This window comes from Drosophila nasuta, chromosome 2L (genome assembly GCF_023558535.2).
Source record: "Drosophila nasuta strain 15112-1781.00 chromosome 2L, ASM2355853v1, whole genome shotgun sequence".
Lineage (NCBI taxonomy): Eukaryota > Metazoa > Arthropoda > Insecta > Diptera > Drosophilidae > Drosophila > Drosophila nasuta.
In genome coordinates, this window is record NC_083455.1 from 11,829,510 (window position 1) to 11,848,912 (window position 19,403).

At 38.2% G+C, this 19,403-nt stretch overlaps 1 long non-coding RNA gene across 2 annotated transcripts; it reads right to left on the bottom strand.

Moving 5' to 3' along the window:
• Positions 1–306: 306 nt before the first annotated feature.
• Positions 307–2,393, bottom strand: LOC132796049 (uncharacterized). 2 transcript variants are annotated; one of them, XR_009633493.1, is made up of 5 exons: positions 2,067–2,393; positions 1,729–2,014; positions 1,453–1,657; positions 1,262–1,400; positions 307–1,203 (listed from the first exon to the last, which is right to left on the bottom strand). It is a non-coding gene; the product is annotated as an uncharacterized LOC132796049 (long non-coding RNA). The 2 variants fall into 2 exon arrangements; XR_009633492.1 differs by having other exon boundaries at positions 307–1,400.
• Between the last annotated feature and the right edge of the window lie 17,010 nt (positions 2,394–19,403).

Here is a 19,403-nt window from a genome sequence, read left to right on the forward strand (position 1 = left end):
AATGCAAAACTTGTCAAGCTGATATGTAAACGAAAAACGTGCTGCAAATATTTGCTGATGCTGCTTCTCTTGCTGCTGTTGATGTTGATGTTGATGCTGAATTCTTTTTGGTGTCGTGCCAACGCAGCATTTCTAATTTATGGTCACGACCAGAGGACGTCGAGCGTTTCATTTGCTATAAAGGGAATACAACGCAGAGACGCACATTTAAATTGTTCACATGCTTCGAACGTAATTCTTAATAAATTACTAAAACATTTACCAAATTTAAAATGTAATTACTTAGTTGCAGCATTTTATACCCGCTACCCATAATCTCAAAGAATATTTTAACTTGCATGCAAATTGAAATACTTTGTATTCTATTTGAATGTTTAAATTCAATTATTGCTGAAATTTGTCTTTTCATTGAAATGCGCTCTAATGAAAAGTTACTCAACTCTAGCAGATTTTCAATCAAAATCATAAAACTCTAACATATCATATAATTTTCCATCATTTCATTTTAATTAATGATTAATAAACGAACTGTCATCACTGAATTCATGGCATCAATTGGGCAGCATTGACAATTCCTATCAATTTCCAAAATTTAATTAGAATTTATATGCGAAATGTTGCATTCAAAATGCAGTATACAAAAGCTCTCAAACATTTCACGAGGTTTTGAGCAAAATCTGGCTACAATTGCACTAAAAGCGAATAAGCTGCAATAGTAGCCAAAGCCAAATCAAAATCAAAATCCTCGCACACCTGAACAACCGCATACAAATACACCTACATACAAGCCCATTCAAATATATATATATATGTATGTAGCTGGCCAACTATTAATCCGCATCCGAGTTATAATTCATGCTGATTGTATGAACATTTCAGCTTTTATGTGAACCGTAAAACTTTACTTCCTGACTTTTCATCAGCCAGTAGTCCGCATCCGTACCCTTTTCACTTCGAGGGGATGGCTGGGGAGGGGGCAGCGGTTGCAGCTTGGCTTACCTGTTCAGCGTGTTGTAACCAGACAAAGTTTTTGCTGCTCTTCTCTGCTCTGCTCCGATTTCAGGCAAAAGTAGAAAATTTTCAATTTTTGTGTGCAGCATGAACAATATTTTTGTGTGTGAATAGTTTTCAGTAATTCCAGTTACAGTTTAGTGACTCTTCTGCCTTCCACCTCCTGCCTTGCACTTGCATCTCTCTTAGTCACTATGGATACAAAAGGCTTATAGCATAGAGAAAGACACAGCGAGAGAGAAAGACACACATCGTTTGGCATTTGACTATGTCCAGTTCAGTTCAGCTCAGTCAGCTTTCTACCTCGTGTTGTAGTTGTAGTTGTCGCTTCCGTTTCCGCTTGCAACTTTGTCCTCGCCAAAGCGAGGAGCTTGCGAGTACAGTGCGCTCTAGTTAAATATGATTATTATTAACCCTGGCAACACACACACACACACATACATAATACTCAGCTTGTGTGTGGCACTTAACAGGCCGCCGTCGCCAGGTAAGACTTGAGTGCTTCAGCTTTCTGCCTGAGAGCGAAAGTTCTGCTTCGTTAAGGACCAGCACATGGAACAGCTTCTCCTCATCCTGCTCCTCCTCGACAGTCGTCGCTCTTCAGGTGAGTGGCTTGGCTCACGTACTTGTTAAATGCCACGTTTCACTTGAATAATTGAGAGCGATTAGGCCAAAAACTTTTGCATTGATTAAGGTTTAAGTTGGCCAAACATTTACCCAAACTCCACTCCACTTTATTGCCTGCTTCTAGCCACACATTGTTTTGCCACTCACTCGCTCTCTCTCTCTCTCCCTCTCTCTCGCTCTCTCATTCTCCTGGGCACCACCTTTGTCATTTGCTATCAGCAAATGTTTAAATATGCATTACGTGTGTTATACTCGTGTTCAGCAGCACTTGGGGATTACCAACTGCCTCCAGACGGAGCTGTAACTCGAGAAGTTGGAGTTGGAGTTGGAGTTGTGGCTGGCATTCCACTTTGAGTTTTGCTATAGCTCTCTCACACTGCAGTTGTTTGAGTTTTAGTTTTCAGTTAGCAGCCTAGTTCAGTGTTTACCTTTAAAAATGCAATGCTCTGGGTATTTGAATATGAACTCAACTCAACTCTGAATGTTTTCATTGCTCCAGCCTCAAGGCAGACAATCAGTCAACAGATTTTCATATCGCTCTCTCATGAGTTTCATTTCGCAATTATCAAATGGTTTGCATAAATTAAAGTCAACATGCGTTGATCTCTGATTTCATCAAACTTTTAGCTTGGGGATAATTCTGAGTGATTTGTGGATTTCTTCACATGGGGTATTAAAATAACAAAGTATAACAAATGGTCGCACTAAATAAACTTTCTCTGTAATTTTGTATTGTATTTTATTTTGTCGGTTTCCCTAGAATATTTTATTTTTAAATCACATTAATAAATGTATCCAGTTTGATAGCTGTCATGATTTTATTAAATTATAAAAGTTATTTATTTACTTAGATTACAATCAAATAAAACGAATAAGAAAGCTTCAGTCGAGTGTGCAAATTAATTACACAATATTTTGTTTTTTTTCAAAATTGGAAGCGGTTTCTAACGTAAATGATTTTCACATTTAGAAAGTAACATATTTCACTATATACATTTAAATAATGTATTACCTAAATTAACGTAAATGTATTAAATAATCCAAAGCTAATAATATAATTTATTTACCTATTTCACAATTGAGATGTATTTTGATTATTCATGTCTGCCTAGTTCGCTCTTTGCTTTACTTGGACTGCTCTTAAAGGCACAAGAGTATCTGAATTTACCTATGACTAGAACATGCCAAATAGTTTCTCAATTACTAGTTTGCCAAGGAAATGTCTGTGTTGTTCTGCCATTCTGATTCAAATGTCTCCTGACAATAGCAAAAGTACTAATTACACCTCAAACTGCTACTAATGAAGTTGTCAAAAAAAAAATGTGTGTTATTACCACAAAACGTTGCATAACTGGCAACTACCTTTCAACAGCAACTACACACGTACACTGAAAAAAACAATAGTTTCTGAAATTAAGAACATTCGTCTCATAAATTGTCTTCTTAAAATAAGACCACTTTAGGAACAAATTCGTAAAATTAGAAAAAAACGTTCAAATTTCTATAAATTCCTAGTTTTTATTCATCCTTGTTCTTTGGGTTCGTAAGTAGAGTCTAGTCTCAACAATTTATGAAATATAACATACTAACCAAAATTGCGAATTAAATAATATACTAGTAAAATGATTAAAAAAAAGAAAAAAAAAACATGTAAAAACACAAAATAAATTTATTATATTATAATACGATTTTTAATCTTAAAATTATAAAATTTTTGCCTCCTATTAATAAGAACTTGGTCTCATATCAAATATTCCTTAAATTAAGACGTGTTCTCTTACTTTACGATTTCCATGTTCTTGACGCACTTCTTACACCAAAATTCTTAGATCTATGAAAAAAATCTTGAATCTATAACTTTATTTTTTTTCAGTATTTGACAGTGCCTCTGACTTTGCATTTGACTCTTTCTCTGGCTGTCGCTGTCGCAATGTCTGTTACTGATACCAATAGGCAAACAGTGTGCAATGCAATGCAGTGTGGCCAGGCGATATGCAAAGTGCATATGCAAGGATCGACTGAATGCCGCAAGCAGTATCCTGCCGGGAATACAAAAACAAGTGCAGCTCGGCTAAAGGACTGTTGGCTCCTAGCTGTGGACTGTGAAGTGGGGCCATCATTATGCGTGGCCAGAAAACCCTTCGTAAAATATGCGACTGCCAAAAACTGAATGCAAAAATGTGCAAGAGCAAAAAATGAAGAAGGCAAAATTGAAACACAATGTAGCTGTGTGTGTGTACTCTCGAGTTTTTCCAGTTTCCCATCCACACACACACACACACTCACAGAGAAAGGAGGCACATTATCTCAAGTTTTTGGGGAGACGGAGCAAATGTCAAACGTTTTGCCCGAACGCTGAAAATTTGCATGCAAAGCCCTGACTAAAAGAGAATAGCCTTGTCATGGCCACGCCCACACCCACTATGTCCACCCTTGGGAGGAAGAAAAAGAAGAATTCAACGCCCATTTTGGGGCGAACTGCGTTTTGCTTTTGTGTGCGATTTGAACAAATGCAAACACTTTGATTTTCGTTTTTTGCATGCCAACCAGCGAGAGAGAGGATCAACTGGCAAACAGAAAACACACATACACATTTATACCCCAACACACATGCATAGTGTACGTGTGTATGTGAGTATTATTTATGTTCTACGCTAGAAATCTATTTGCACCACACCACAAATCTCAGCTCAGCGAACGCAGCGAAGCGGCAGTAAAAAAAGCTGCTAGGAATGACTAGCAAAGAGAAGGTTGACCTGAAGATACCTTGTAAAAACATGGACAGAAATTTAGGTAAATATAATGTGGCAGTTGTGAAGATGTATCGAATTGAAATTAGTAATTAGATTAAGTCAGAAATAGTGGCAGAAAGAAATATAAAAATTAAACAGATTAATATATAATTAATACAGTATATTTCTTTATTTATTCAAAATAAATTAAATTGAAAACTAAATCTATCAGTGCCAAAAACTTGTTAATATATTTATTTATTATTTTGGATGTATTAATTTTCTATAGAATTTAATTTATAAATAGAACAGAAAATCTTAAAAATATAATATAAATATAAATCCAAAAAAGGCATAATTAGGAAATATTATAAATACTGAATGTAGAATATTTGAATGTAAACGTATATATATGAAATATTATATTATGAATATTGAATGTACCAAATTTCAATATCAGCAATTTCTGCCATCTAACAGTCTATTTGTAGTCCAGGGTACAACCAGAAATAGAATTGTGGCCCAGCAAATCTCCGACAAGGATATTTCGAGCAGTCCAGGCCATACCATGCCAGGCAGGCAAACAGCAAACAGGCAATGGCAATGGCAATGGCAAAGGGCAACGCATCGCATTCGCATTAAATCGAAGTCGTTCCCGTGACACGCCACTCGAAGTGCACAGCACAGTCACTCCCCTTCCCTTTGGCCCCCTCTCTAGAAACAACAACAGCTTTTGCCATTTGGCAGCTGAATTGTTTGCGGGCAGTTTTGTTTGCCAATAGAGATGAAAACGTGAGCAGCGAGAAAATGGGATATTGAAAAATGTAGAAATGGGTTTTAGTATTTTGCGCAGTTAGATAGCGAAGCTTGACTGTACTTGGTGGCATCACGTGCTCATCTCTAATCCCTGCAGACACAGTGCCTGCAATTCCCCAGAGATTTCCTTTTGAGTTGAACGCTGCAGTTTTGCTTTTGCTGCGCGCTGTTTGTGTCTTGTTGTAGGCGGTTAGTTTAAGAGAGGAAGAGGAAGAGTTGTAGCCAACACAAACACACCTACAATCATACAAACACACACAAAGACAGACGGACAGTCAGACAGAGGCAGAGTGCAGGGCACTTGCATATCTGTGTAAATTTATGATTGCCCCATTTCCGTTTTTTACAGTCAGTCGCTGCTATTGACTGTGCCACCCCCTCCACCGCCTCCTCTCGAATAGCAGAAGCTGTCCCTCTCTCTCTCTCTGTCCTGGCTTTGGCTTGCTTATCCTGTGACCGGCATTATTGTGTGACCCCCTTGGGCTCCTCTTGCCTCGTTGTTGATTCCTGCCACCTCCAATCCAATGCTGGCATCTTTCCTTTGGCTTGCTTTATTTCTTTTTTATTCCAAATCCATGCTGCAACAACAGCAGCAGCAGCAACAGCAGCCTGCAGCTGACTTGCGACTGGGTTATGTCCTGGGCACTGCTACGGCTGCCACGGGTATTGACTCGTCGTGGTTCGCTGCCCGCTGCCGCTGCCCGGTGCTCACTGCTCCTGCTTCCGATTCCCCAGTTCGCCATCTATAGCCAGCTCTCTGGCTCTGGTCTGGCTCTGGTTCTGGTTCTGGTTCTGTTTCTGGATCAGGCGCTGCTCCGTATGGGGTTTTAATTTTGACAGCTGCAGATAAATTGTTAAATGCAGGCTCGTTTCAGCTCTCTGAGTGCTTTATGTGGGCTTATACTTGTAGGTGTATTTGTGTGTTGGTGTGTGTGTGTGTGTGGTTGAATATAAATTTATCTGTTCTTTTTCCTTCTCTCCTTGCATTTCTCTTTCTTCTCTTCTCATCTCTCTTTTTTTGCGCTCAGCTGTCGAAGCTGTACACATTTTTCAGCGTTTTTCTTTTGTTGTATGGCATTGACAGGCGCCCATCAAATGCAAGTCCCCAAGTCCGAATACCTTCTCCCTCCTCCTTCCCTTTTACAGGCCTGATAGGCGTCGAATATGCAAACAATATATAAAAGAAAAAAAATGAAAAAGTGAGTATAAAAACGAGGCCACTCGAAAATGCATTGTATCTATCAGTTTGTAGTCGGCATGAAATATGCTGCATCGTATTTACGTCATAAATAAAAATGGCGTTAACTATTTCCCCAGTTGCAGTTGAAGTTATCCCATTTTCTCCCGCTCCTTTCGACTCGATGTTTTCCATTTTTTATGATGCGTCAACATTTAACGCAATTTAAAGTTTTTGTCATTGCGCATTTATTTGTGCAGACTCATAAAAACAATAGCAATTTGTTTAATATTTATGTTTGCAATGGCTTCCAATTAACATACTATTATGTTATGAATGAGAAGTTATTGTCAAGCATTTAACAAGTCTGAATGGTTTTAATTGCTTTCATTTGCAATCTATTATTTTAGTTTCTTTATTGATCTTGGAGTCTGACTTATACTTTTATACTGCCCACACAAACTTTCATGATTTCTTGAATGAATTAATGTGCCAAGCGTTTAGTTTAAAGCTGCAAAATTTAGATTTATTCTTCTTCATTTGATGATGCTCTGAAATATGAGGCTTAAAATAAGTAAATGTAGAACATGCAGCATGCAATTTATATCACTTAAAGTTCAGCAAATCAATCACAAATTGAAAGCTTCTAATTGTATTCATTTAAATATTCATTCGTCTTTTCTTTTGAGTGTATGTATATTTAAAACACTTTCTGACAATAACATCGATATACCAAGCATTGACTATATTTTTTATATATTTTAGGTATATTATATTTGTAATTTTAGCATATATTGTATTTTCGGTATTTTTGTTTTAAATATTGTAAGTATAGACTTTTCTTTTTTCTGTATAATTATTTTATCTATAGTAAGCTTAGACTTCGGTATTTTTTTGTGTTTTGGTATATTGTTGTATTTTTTGGTAAATTTTAATATCGCACTGTTTTGCTTTTATTAGTGTTATTATAAGCAACTAAATTTGAATTTGTGCGAAACAAACACAAACAGCAACTAAGTTAAAAAAAAAACTTATTATTGCTGTCAACTATTTGCAAACGCTTACAAATATCTTTTAACAAGATCGATTGACAGAAAACCCCACTCACAAAAGCCATATCTTTTAGACTTGGCTCATTTAAGTCACTTAAAGCCAACCGCAGGACATTAGCGCAAAATCTTCAGGAGACCAAAACTCGAGAGGCAGCTGCAAAGTGAAGATGCAAGCAATTTTTGTCACTTCCGACACACGCACAAGGCAAAAATCTGCCGCAGCTGCAGTAACAATAACGACAACAACAACAAGCAAGGGATAGAGAGAGTGAGAGAGAGAGAGCAACGCAGTTAAAGTAAAGTAACTGCAATGAGCTGCCGAAAGCCGCGCTGACATTTTCATTTAAATTATGCACATCACTTGAACTTCCTGGCCGCAGACAATGCCAAAGGGTAGAGGCGAGCTGAGCTAAAGGATATGGAGGCCATGGCTGAGTTGAAGCCGAAGACAGCAGACAAAAGGACGTAAATGAGAGCTGTATGCAAGATAAGACTTATTCCACATACACATTGCCTCTCTCTCTCTCTCTACCTCTCTCACCCTCCCTCTCACTCCCGCCTTTCTTCGTTCACTTGCGCCTTGAAGAAACTTTGTGTCAAGGCGCATTTTACAGTTATGGCTGGCAATGGGCAACTTTTGCCATTCGGCCTGAGACTCTCCGGGCCCATTGTCTGCTCCAGGCCCTTTGGCTGCCCCTTCGCCCTCCGCCCTCTTCCCCAATCCCCGATGTTGCCTCCAGCGCTGTGCATACTGAATACAGTTGCTGAATTCTGAGATTCCGGTGTACTCGCTGCCACAGTCGACTAATTAAAACGGAAATCCACAATGGCCGTTCCCTCCCCTTCGCTCCCATCGTCGTCCCCCCAAGTTGAGTCTAACTTCCGCTTAAGTAGCAATGCCAAAGTAAAAGAAAATTTCATGTTTTATGTCTTTCCTCTACTTGCTGCGCTTTTCTTTTCTTTTGCCTGTGCTCTGGCAACCAAAAGTTTTTTATTATAATTTCTTCTTTTTTTTTTTTTTGTTGGACAACGCCAAACGCTTGTAAGCAGCCGCTAAGCCAAAAATACATTTAAGAAAAAGAAAGTCGAAAAAACATTTGAGAAAAAAAATAACGAAAGTTTTGGGCGTTGTAAAATTAATAAAAATTACGAGTGTCGAGCGCAAAAGTTTAACGCGTGCCGCTTTGAATAATTGTCAGGCCTGAACTGATTTTTGTGGGAAGGGAGGAACTGGAGGGGGTAAAGAAAAGAAAGAGGGGAATAAGGAAAAGACAGAGCGCGTGGGTTAACGCGACGGATTTCCAAGTGCTTGACTTGGTTTTGTTAACCTGCTGCTGTCATTGAAGGCTTATCGGAAATTATTTTGCACCCACTGTTGTTTCCGCTGTTGTGGCTGTTGCATTGTTTCGCACTGGATGAAGAGAGAAAGAGAGAGGAAGAGAAAACGAGCGTAATTAGAGGACGCGACGCGCTTTACGGTTATTGCCGCTACGCGTGCGTATCTCTATCTCTATTATACGGCACCGGATGCGACCCATTCGCAGACCCCGAGGACACACTTCCTCGTTTCAGATATGACTAATGTATGCACATTACATTTAGCCAACCAGCTAACCTCACTTGCCCCGCCTCCGCTCGCTTCACTCTTTTCACTTTCCACATGCCGCGTGGACGTGCAGATAATGACAGTTGCACGACGACGCGGCACAGCACAGCACAACGTAGCAGTTGTGCCCCTGCGGCAAAACGAACTCAATCCAGCCACATCACCCAGTTTGAAGTGTCCCCAGCGATAGCAAACCTTTCTCTCCCACTCGTTGTGCAGCGGAAAAGCACTTTGACCATGCGGTTGGGTTAAATGGGGACAACATTTTGCACAATTATTAAAAATATTCACATTCTGCATGGTAATTTGCGGTTTTCATGAACATTCCCATTCAACAACACAACAGCAAAAGGTGTGCAACAAAAATTAAATTGTTGCATCCTCCTAAAGATGCGCATATGCGATAGCCAAGCACAATTCTTATGGACTTTGCTAAATGAGAGTATAACCAAAGGTTACTGAAGCAGCTGCGAAAGAAAACTCAATTGTTGAAACTGTCAATGAAGTGAAAAATTGTGGAATTTATTTTAAAGATATAAGAGTCGTGGGAAGAAGCTAGCTTCATCATTTTATTTTTAGCTTTTAGTTTCATTATTTTATATAGATTTTATAAAGAAATTGTTGTTTATACGAATAACTCAAATAAATCGATAACCAGCGTAACTTTGAAGCTAAAGTCGTGATTTTTGGTAAATACAATAATAAAAAAGTCCTTCTTATTATATTATTAGTTGTTTACGCTCACAATATAATATATATTTTATATTTTATTCCCTATGATACGAGTATATTTCCAATGTAGTACCATATGAATATACCAAATATAGCCTTCGACTGCAACTTTCTTGCATGTTTTAATGCTAATAATTTGCTAAATAAATGCTATTTTATGTTTTACCAAAGAATATCTTATGGTTGTTTAATTTTGACCAAACATTCAATTTATGAGAAATAAAATTATTTTAATATTAACAAATTCACAACTTTTGCTTCAATCAAAGATATTGTCCAGTGCATTTCTAAACACTGAAATATATTGTAAACCAAAAGCCTAATTTTAATGCCAGTTAAGCATATAAAATTCCTTAATTGTTAGTAATGTTTGTGTAAGCAAAGCATAGTAATTTATCCACTTCAACAGCAGTTGTCACATCAATTATGTGCAAATAAATATAAATTACAAATATTGAGAAAGCATAGATTAAGCTAAAGATGCAATGAAATGTTTTGTAATTGCCATAGATACACAAATTCGTTATTCAAATGTGCTTTGAAGCGAAGAACTTCGTTAAGTGTAGAATCTTTAGAATTGCGGCAATTGAATTAAACTAAATTGAAATAAACTACATGCAATGATACAAACACATGAATAGCTTTTCAAATTACATGCAGCTATTGAAAAGTGCAAATAAACTTAAAATTGAGGATGAAAAATGCAAAATTGGCATGAAAATGCAATTCAATCGTCTTAATTAGCAGAAATCTCGTAAAGTGTTGGCCATAAACATGTTGTTGATGTTGTTGTTGTTGCTGTCGTAAAAATGCATAAAATTGTGCAACCCAATGAAAAGAAAAATGAAGAACGTTCAAGGCGAACAGACAAATTGGCAATTTGTTGGGATATTTGGCAAAAAAAAAAAAAAAAATTGCAAATGCCAAAGCCAAAGTCAAGCCAAAGCAAAAGCAATTTTGTCTAAGAGTTTTCGCCAAGGTGTGCAGCAAATATGCATTTAATAGAGTTTCCTCACTCTTGTGCGTAGCTTGCTGCTTGTCGTCTAGTGCAGATGGTGCAACTTTTACAGCTGCTGCTTCTGCTGCTGCTGTTGCTGCTGCTGGTGTAGCATCAACAAATTAAGTATACGTCACGTTGCCGGCAATCATTTATGCACTGAGCTCAAGGCATGCAACGGAGTGTGAGAGAGACAGACAGCTATAGCAGCTGACTGAGTGAAAAAGAAGCAGCTGTCAGCTTTATAAATAAGCAAAAGCTCAAAAGCTGCATCTACTAGCAACAGGCCACATGCAATATGCAACATGCAACATGCAGCATGCAGCATTCAGCAGGAGGCAACGTACAGCATGGCAGCCAAATTGCCAAATGCAGCCAAAACTCATCCTGGCTAAAGTTAACTTATGGCATAATTCTTTAAAAGTGCCAGCGCCTGGCATTGGCATAATGAATGAGCAGTCGAATGAGCAGCTATCCAGTCATCTGCTCACACACACACATACACACACACACACACATGCTCATACATACCAACTTGAAATGCCTCCCTCAAATACGCATTCAACTTTGCATTCACATTTGCATTCGTATTGATTCATAGCCGCTGCTGACAGAACCATTTGCCGCTGCCGCCTTTGAATGAGTGAGTGCATCATCAATGCCGCAAGAGAGAGAAAGAGATAGATAGTGTGAGATTGAGAGCGAGAGAGTGAGATAATTATTCACTTGACATCCCCGATGAGATAATTTGCCTGGCGCCCATAAAACTGATAAATATGCATGTTCAACTTTGTTCAGCATTCATTTTTTTATAAGCACACGTGTTCCAAGAAATGCAACACACTTTATGCATTTTGAATTCGCATTTATTTTGAATAAATGTAAAAAAGATTTTATGAATTCGAAATAATGCGGACTGAAGTATAAATCTCTATCCGTTTACGTTAAGTATATAAGTTAATTATATATCAATTTACAATTAACATTTAGCATCTTATTTAAAAAAAAAAAGTGAAACGTAAAATGAAGTGTTAAATACTAACATTTTATGAATTTCAAATTCCATGAAACCTGCGCATTGAATACTTTAAACATATCCACGTAATTTTACAGAAATTAATAAAAATTTTATAGAATTTTCTTGGGTTAATAATTTATAGTGTAGGAAAAACTATAAGTGAATTTCGACTACAAATAGATACATATGTATGCTCAACAATTAAGATTAAAAAATCTAAGTTAAGCAAAATGCTGTATGCTTTTATAATGAATTATACATATTTTTCGAGAAGAATTTTGAAAATTTAAAGAGTTACTTATTATAAATGAAAAACGTCCGTATGATATGAGTATGACTGAGTTTTCTGTAAAATGTATTGTTATGCAACTTCATTGCAGTACTGTTTCTAAAATCTGAAGGCAGCTTTTTGCAGTAACTTTAAAGTGAGAACCTTACTTATTATTATATGTAGAAATATTACAATTTAGAATCTAATTTATTCATGTATACTATTCTACAGTGAGTAACTTTAGCTAAGAGTGAAGTTTTCGAGAACGTTTTAATTTGTGCATATGCAGCAATTTTCTTGTTGACCTCTTTTTCCAATTTGACTTTAACCAACCAGCATTTGCATTGATATGAGAGCTGCCTCCGAATGAATGCTGCCGCATATGAGTGTCGAGGAGGAGGAGGGAAGGGGAAGCGGCAGCGGTTGGAGGTTGGAGGTTGGCTTTAAGTTGTCAGCTGGTGAAATTCTATTAAATCTTTTAACCACATTGGACAGGGTCACGTTTGGCAGCTGACACGTCGACGCTTTTTTGACACTCGGCCTCTCTCTCTCTGACTCCAGGCACTGAAATGTCGAGCCTGATGTCGAGTCTGATGCGGATGTGAATGCTGATGCAGCACGAAAAATTGCAAATAAAATTGAAAATTCAGCGTACTTCGTGCTGCCAAAATCAACAAACGTCTTGCGGTCTACGCTCAACCAAAAAAAAAATATATACTATATATATAAAAAAGGAGTCTAGCATCTAAAATGTGGTTGGGCATTTAATGTGAAGCGGCCTACACCTCTTGGGGAAAATATTGTCAAGGTGTCAGTAGTCAAGTTAATTTGAACAGTCAAACTCAAACTGTTCGCTCCTCTGGCCAGACTGCGGTTGTGGGATGCGTCTAACCGCTCAGCTGTAAAAGACCCAAAAGCCAACATTCAGGATATAGGATAACCCGACTGGACACAAGAGTCAACTAGTGCCAAGAGAGTGTGTGTGTGTGTGTGTGTGTGAAGTGTTACCGCAAAATGAGTTTCATTGGAAATGAATGTTCAGCTCACACACACTCTCTACTCTCTGTCTCTCTCTATCTTTGGCTCTGTCTCTCTCTCTCTCTCTCTCTCTCTCTCTCTCTCTCTCTCTCTCTGGTTGGCCAGCAGGCATAAAAGCATTTTGGTTACGGTTTGATGGCCATGCGACAGCAAACGTGCGACACTCTGATAGCGCTCTTGTTGCATTTGTCCATTTGGCTTTTAGCAATTCGCTTTTTTGACACTTTCCACACACTTGCACACTCGCATGCACAGTAGCAAATCCTTCAGAGTGTGACAAAAACTGTGAACTGCACAAAAACAACGAGAGAAATGAACAAATCCAGCAGTTTGTTAAATACCAGTGCGAAGCGAACAAACTTCAAGTCTGTCGCACTCAATATTTATGTAAATTTCTCCGCCCATTTTCTTTTGCCGCAAGTATTTCCATAATTAAATGTGAAATAAAGGCGAAAGAAAAAAACCAAAAAAAAACGAAAAGCTATGCTGCAAAAGTCGTCGACTGGGCCAGCCAAAAATGCGCACAGAAAACTTGCAAGAAAATATGTGCGGCCAGGATAAAAATCCCAAAGGCAACAGAGGAGCACAACAACAACAACAATGCAACTGAAAACAGAGTGAAAAAGAGTTGATGACAGCGATGCTTAAATACACTACAGTTAAGAGAAGATTTCGCAATGTATTAAAGCTTAAAGGGGAAGCTTTGCTTTACCTTGTGACTGAATTCACTAACATGAAGCTTAAACAATTACAGAAAGTAATTAAATATTAAAGCATTGGCTTAACGAAAGTCCAAGTACATCAAGAGTTAATTGAGCATTAAGCTTAAAGAGTTTGAGAAACTGTGTAGTGATTAAATAATAAAGCTTTGGCTTAACTAAAGTCTGAAGCAGTACCACAAATTTCGCAGTAATTAAATGTGATTCTATTGCAATCGCTTTTATTTTCTATAACCAAATCAATTCATAATATAATTATTAAGTAAATGAAATAAAATATAATAGTAAATATTTCATTGTTATTATTATTCACTGTATCGTTGTACTAAAGTTTCTTAAAAGAAATTGTCTTTTTCAAATTAAATTTTAAATTTTAAATTAAAATGATTTCTGCCACTAAATGATTAACGAAATTTTTTAACTCTTCTTTCAGTTTTTCCTAAATGCTGTTTGAATTCTCCTTCAGCTCTATTAAATTCTGCTAATATTTCATGCATTTATAAAGCTCAAGCTAAGCTTCCAGCTTGTTTAAAAAAAAAAGATGCCACAGCTTTTCATTGCTTCGCCACTTAAGCTAAAGCTCTTAGTTGTGCTTTTACCTTCTAGTTCAAAGCTGTCTTAGTCATAAAAGAGCAAAGTGCAACTGCAGTCGGTTAGAATAATGTGGCATGCTACGACTGTATAATGCGGCACACAACAACAGCTGGCACTGACTGAAGCTGCAGCTGCTGAGGAGATGAGAAAGTAGGCAAGAGAGTGTGGTTGCCTTGAGGGGAACATTGAAGTTGCTTGCTGCTTACCAAGCAAGCAGCGAGGCAATGTTGTGGTCCAATAGCTTCTCAACTGCAGCAGTGCATCAGCAATCACTTGACGCAGTCGCCGCCCTCTGCAAGCCATTAAGTGGGCGTGTCTGTGGTGTTGGCATAACTTTCAAAAACTAATTAAGCCAACTTAAGTGCAACGCTGACGTCGTCGTCGTCGTCATTTTGGCCTACCAGGCATTTCAATCAAGAGGCGTCGCCACAAGAGAGAGAAAAAACGAAAGAAACTAAAGAAAAAAATAAAACGATGAAAGCAGCTGCCAAAAAATGCGAATACAAAGTAGGTTTGACTTCGAAAGGGAGACAGAGACAGAGAGACGAAGAGTGAGAGAGAGAGAGGGGGAGAGGTGAAGAGGTGTTAGTGTTGATGTTGATTTAGGTTCACTTTAGCGTAAAATGAATGTCCCACTTCAAATAAAAGTCGCTCGCTGTAAATCACGCAGCGCCCAAGTGCGAGAGAGCCGTCTACTATTTGTGTTTGTGACACTTTTGCACAGATTGGAGGAGAACGTAGGGGAGCGGGGAGGGGAGCGGGGAGGGGAGCAACATAACAACACTTGAATGCGACCGCCGCATGAAACTGGCTTGCACTTGAGTGTCAACTCGAAGACTAGAAAGAGCGAGCAACAACTAAAGGACAGCCGAAAATGTCCAACGGCGACGACGACATCGTCAACGAGATGTTGTTGATGACGACGCCAAAGCTGCACTTTTCTTTTTTGTTGTTGCTGTGGTTGTTGTTATTGTTGTTGTTGTCCTAGCTAGCACCGGAAGTGGCCCAGCCGCAACTGTCAGCGTGGTCGGTCGGTCGGTTGGTTGGTCGTCCAGCACTTCATAATTTCTTGACAGTGGCTCCTGCTGCTAGCAAAAGCAGGAGCTCTGCTCTCACTCTCTCTCTGTCTCTGTCTCGCTCTACCTTCTCATTTCTAGCTGCTGCTGTGCAACGCCTTTGGGGTACCCTGTGCTAAATGACACTTTATAATTGTGCGCCTCAGTGCAAAAGTTTAACAATAAATTGAAAAGTTTTCACAGCTTTGCCGCTGCTACTGCTGCTGCTGCTTCTGAAGTCAAGTCAAGGCAGCGGCAAAGGCGTTTCTTATTATCCTTTTGGGCTGCCAATGCCTGTGACACCACCTCTACCATGTATGTGTGTGTGTGTGTGTGTACTTGAGTTTTGTTGAGTTTTAAATGTGCATTTTACAAATGTTACTTGTGGTCTTAACGCTGCCCCGGGGCCAACAACAACGACAACGGCAACGGCAAGAGGCAATGGCAATGCCAACTTTGGCCAAAACTTTTTGTTTTTAGCTTTTAGTTCTGTGTCATCGTTGCTCTCCTTGTTGTTGCCCTTGTTTGTTGTTGTTCATGTTGCTGCTGCTACTGCTGCTGATAGTGTCGATTATTAAAGTAGCAACTTCAAATGCCTCAAAGGCAACAATTGAATTTGGCTAACGAGTTGGAAATGCAAATGACAAAGCCCAAAAAACATTAAATGTTGCCTATTTTTAGGCGCACTTCAACCAGTCGAAACTTTAGAAACACGTTTTCCTTTTAGTATCTTTTTCTTAAACAGGTTTAAATGAACATGCTGCAGGGCTTTACAATTAACATAAACATATTTTCACTAATGAAGTTTAGTAAGAAAGTTCTTAAATTAGGCTCCTCAAATTAACAACAATAAAAAATGGCATGTCGAATAATTTGAAAAATTTGTAAGAAACTTTGTCAAAACTTAAATTCTAATAGAAAAGTAAATCGACTAAGCACAAAATTCCTAATATTCAATTTAAAATTGTTGAATTTAGTCAAGTTATTGAATAGAATGGCAATAGAATGCCAAAAACTTTGTCCGACACTTGACAAAATTTTTAACAATTTGCAAGTATTGCATTGTGGAATGTGCTTTGCGCATTTCTCGCCCCAATTTAGCATTTGGGGAAAGTTCATAGAGTTCATTAGATTAGAAATTGCAATGCCAATTACACGCATAATACGCACCATTACATAAAAGTCAGGCATCGGCATTTGATGTCAGCAAGTTGCCGCCCTTCAAGAACTTGCTGATGCAACTTTAAGTTGCGCCAAACAGCTGCCACCGCAGTGAAGCCATGCCAGGAGGCAAGTGGCAACAATCGGGAGGAGATTATGGCGGAACAAGTGCAAAAACTATTGGGGCGTGGGCCACATTTACAGCAAAACAATGGGCAACAAAAACTTTTTTGGCCAGCGCGAAAATGCATGCAATGTGCGTTGCATTTCAGTTTCCCGTTTTCCATCTCTTTCCTTTCTTTCCATAAAACGTGGCAAAAGTTGAGCAATAAAAAAAGGCAAGTTTTCTTTGTGACACTAGCCACGTTGCAGTTGCAGTTGCTGCTGCTGCTGTTGGTGCTGCTTTTGTGGCCATGTTGGGTTTGTTATTTCATTTTGCATATTTTGTGTTATGCTTGTTATTTTTGCAACTTAATTTTTGGTATGCATTCTGCGGTCTCCAACTGGCAACTTAAGGTAAGGTGGCAAAATAATACCACTTACGTTTATTGCATGCCATTAAGACAATAAGAACAACAGCAACAATGCAACAACAACACATTTGGCTGGAGCTTAGGCTTATAACTCTCTCACACCTACTAGTCATATGTGTCTGTCTTGGCCTTAAGGCTTAACCGCTTGACCACATAATTACGCCGTGCACTTGCCCCAGTTCCCAGCTTCCAGCTTTCAGCTCCCAGCTCTCAGCTTCCAGGTTTCAGTTTTGCAGCTCTCAGTTTACGGTTAGTTGCATTGCTTTGCTTTGTGGTTTCCCCAATGCCAATTAAAAGCCATGGAATTTTACAAATTAAGCCTCATTACGCACACTCCAACTCACACACACACTCGCACTCTCTCACACTTACACACACACACACACACACACACAGAGTGAACCACAATCCTGTGCAGCTGACCGCCTGTTGACACATTACCTTCGGCTGCAAATCCATTTGCTGGCTTGTGGCTAGCCTAATTGCCCATAATTTCGGCCGTTGACTAAGCTCACATCCTCGCATCCCATCCCCCTCCCCTACCCATTATCCACCTCTATCCAGCCGCCATTAACTCGCCTCCGATGTATATACTTATGAGTGTGCAACTTTTAATTAAAGAAATACACTCATACATATACATTCATTAAGTCTTCCACACATTCATCGTGCTATGCACAAAAAACCGCCGGAATTCGAAATATGCAACAGTGCAAACGAAGTAGAAGAAGTTATTAATTGCACTCTACTCCTGTTAAGTTTAATTGGGTAAAACAAAACAAATATCAACTGTATATAATGGAAACATTATTACCATTAATAATTTAAAAATAATATTAAATCTTCAACAAAGTATTTTTTGTTTATAAGCACTTCAGAATTTTATATACAGTTTGCGTTTTCTCCGTACCAGATTATGAAAACAGAAACTGCATTTATAACTCCTACACAGATACATCGATTTTCTATTTATAGTATTCCTTGTATTTTGAAGTCAAGTAATTATGTCAATTCTTGTATTTCTTCATGTTAAAGTGATGCATAATGATAATATTTAAAGTCATAATAGTTGAATCTTTGTACAAATGTATCGCAAAAAGTTCTTAAATATTATAAGTGGTGCATCCTTTTATAACCCCGCATTTTTTTATGCCGATTCGCAAATCATCTTAAATTACTATTTTTGATACTTACCTCGAAAGTAGCAGAATAAACTTTTTAAGCTTATACTCTAAGCCGAAATTAGATTTTTCAATGTACCCATAAAGTTATGTAAAACTGTGAAAAACAGTTGGGCAACTATTTCCATCAGCTGTGTTTCTAAATGTATTGCATGTGTCGGAATAAGTCGTCTATAGCGCTTATAACTCACATAGCCCTATTACGATATTGCTGAAACAATACTGTACTTACCTACAGAGACTTATTAATGGTAAAATTTCTTCTTCGAAGCTATTAAGTCAAATTAGTTTTGCTGTTCCGGTCGGCAGAAATTCTAGAGATTTTTTCCCTCTTTTCATTATAACTTTACTTGTTTTAACCCCGTTCGTATTCTGTGTGGGAATTATAATAATCTCTATAACGTAATTTACTCTAGTAAATCAATTCTTCACTTTAAAATTAATTACCATATCTAACTAATATACATACAGATGTTTGTTTATCTTCCAATATCTTAGCGAAAAGCGTTAATTATTGGAAGATAGTCAAATCGTTTACTTTTAAACAATGTGCGATGCAGTGATGTCCGGTTTATAGAGTGTTGTAAACTCTTATATATTCACAGCAAATTAAGCCAGCTGCCAATTGGTGTGAAGTGTTTATGGCTGCTGTTTGTTTTTATACCCCTCTTGTCCCCAAAGTTTCCTCAGTTCGTTGTAAATGAACAGTGAACAGTGAACAGTGAAAAGTGCTCTCACAAGACTCCATCCTGTGTTCTGTTGCCGTCTCTGTTACACTGCTTCCTACTTGGAATCGTGTACTCGAGCTCTAATCGCTTCTAATAACGCACAAAATTGAAAAACTTATGCGATATCATTGGGGACTTAAGCAACACGACAAGTGCAGCTGTTGGGGGAACTGGAACTGAACCCAAACTGGACTCGACAACTTGAACAACTGTGACAACTTAAAGCAGAAGTAAGCAACGAACAGGAAAATACACCCAGTAAGTAAGAAACGAAGAAAAAAAAATACATATAGTATAAGGGAAAAAAAAAGAAAATAGACAGCAACAGAGACAGAGTGGGAGTGTTGTAGAGAGA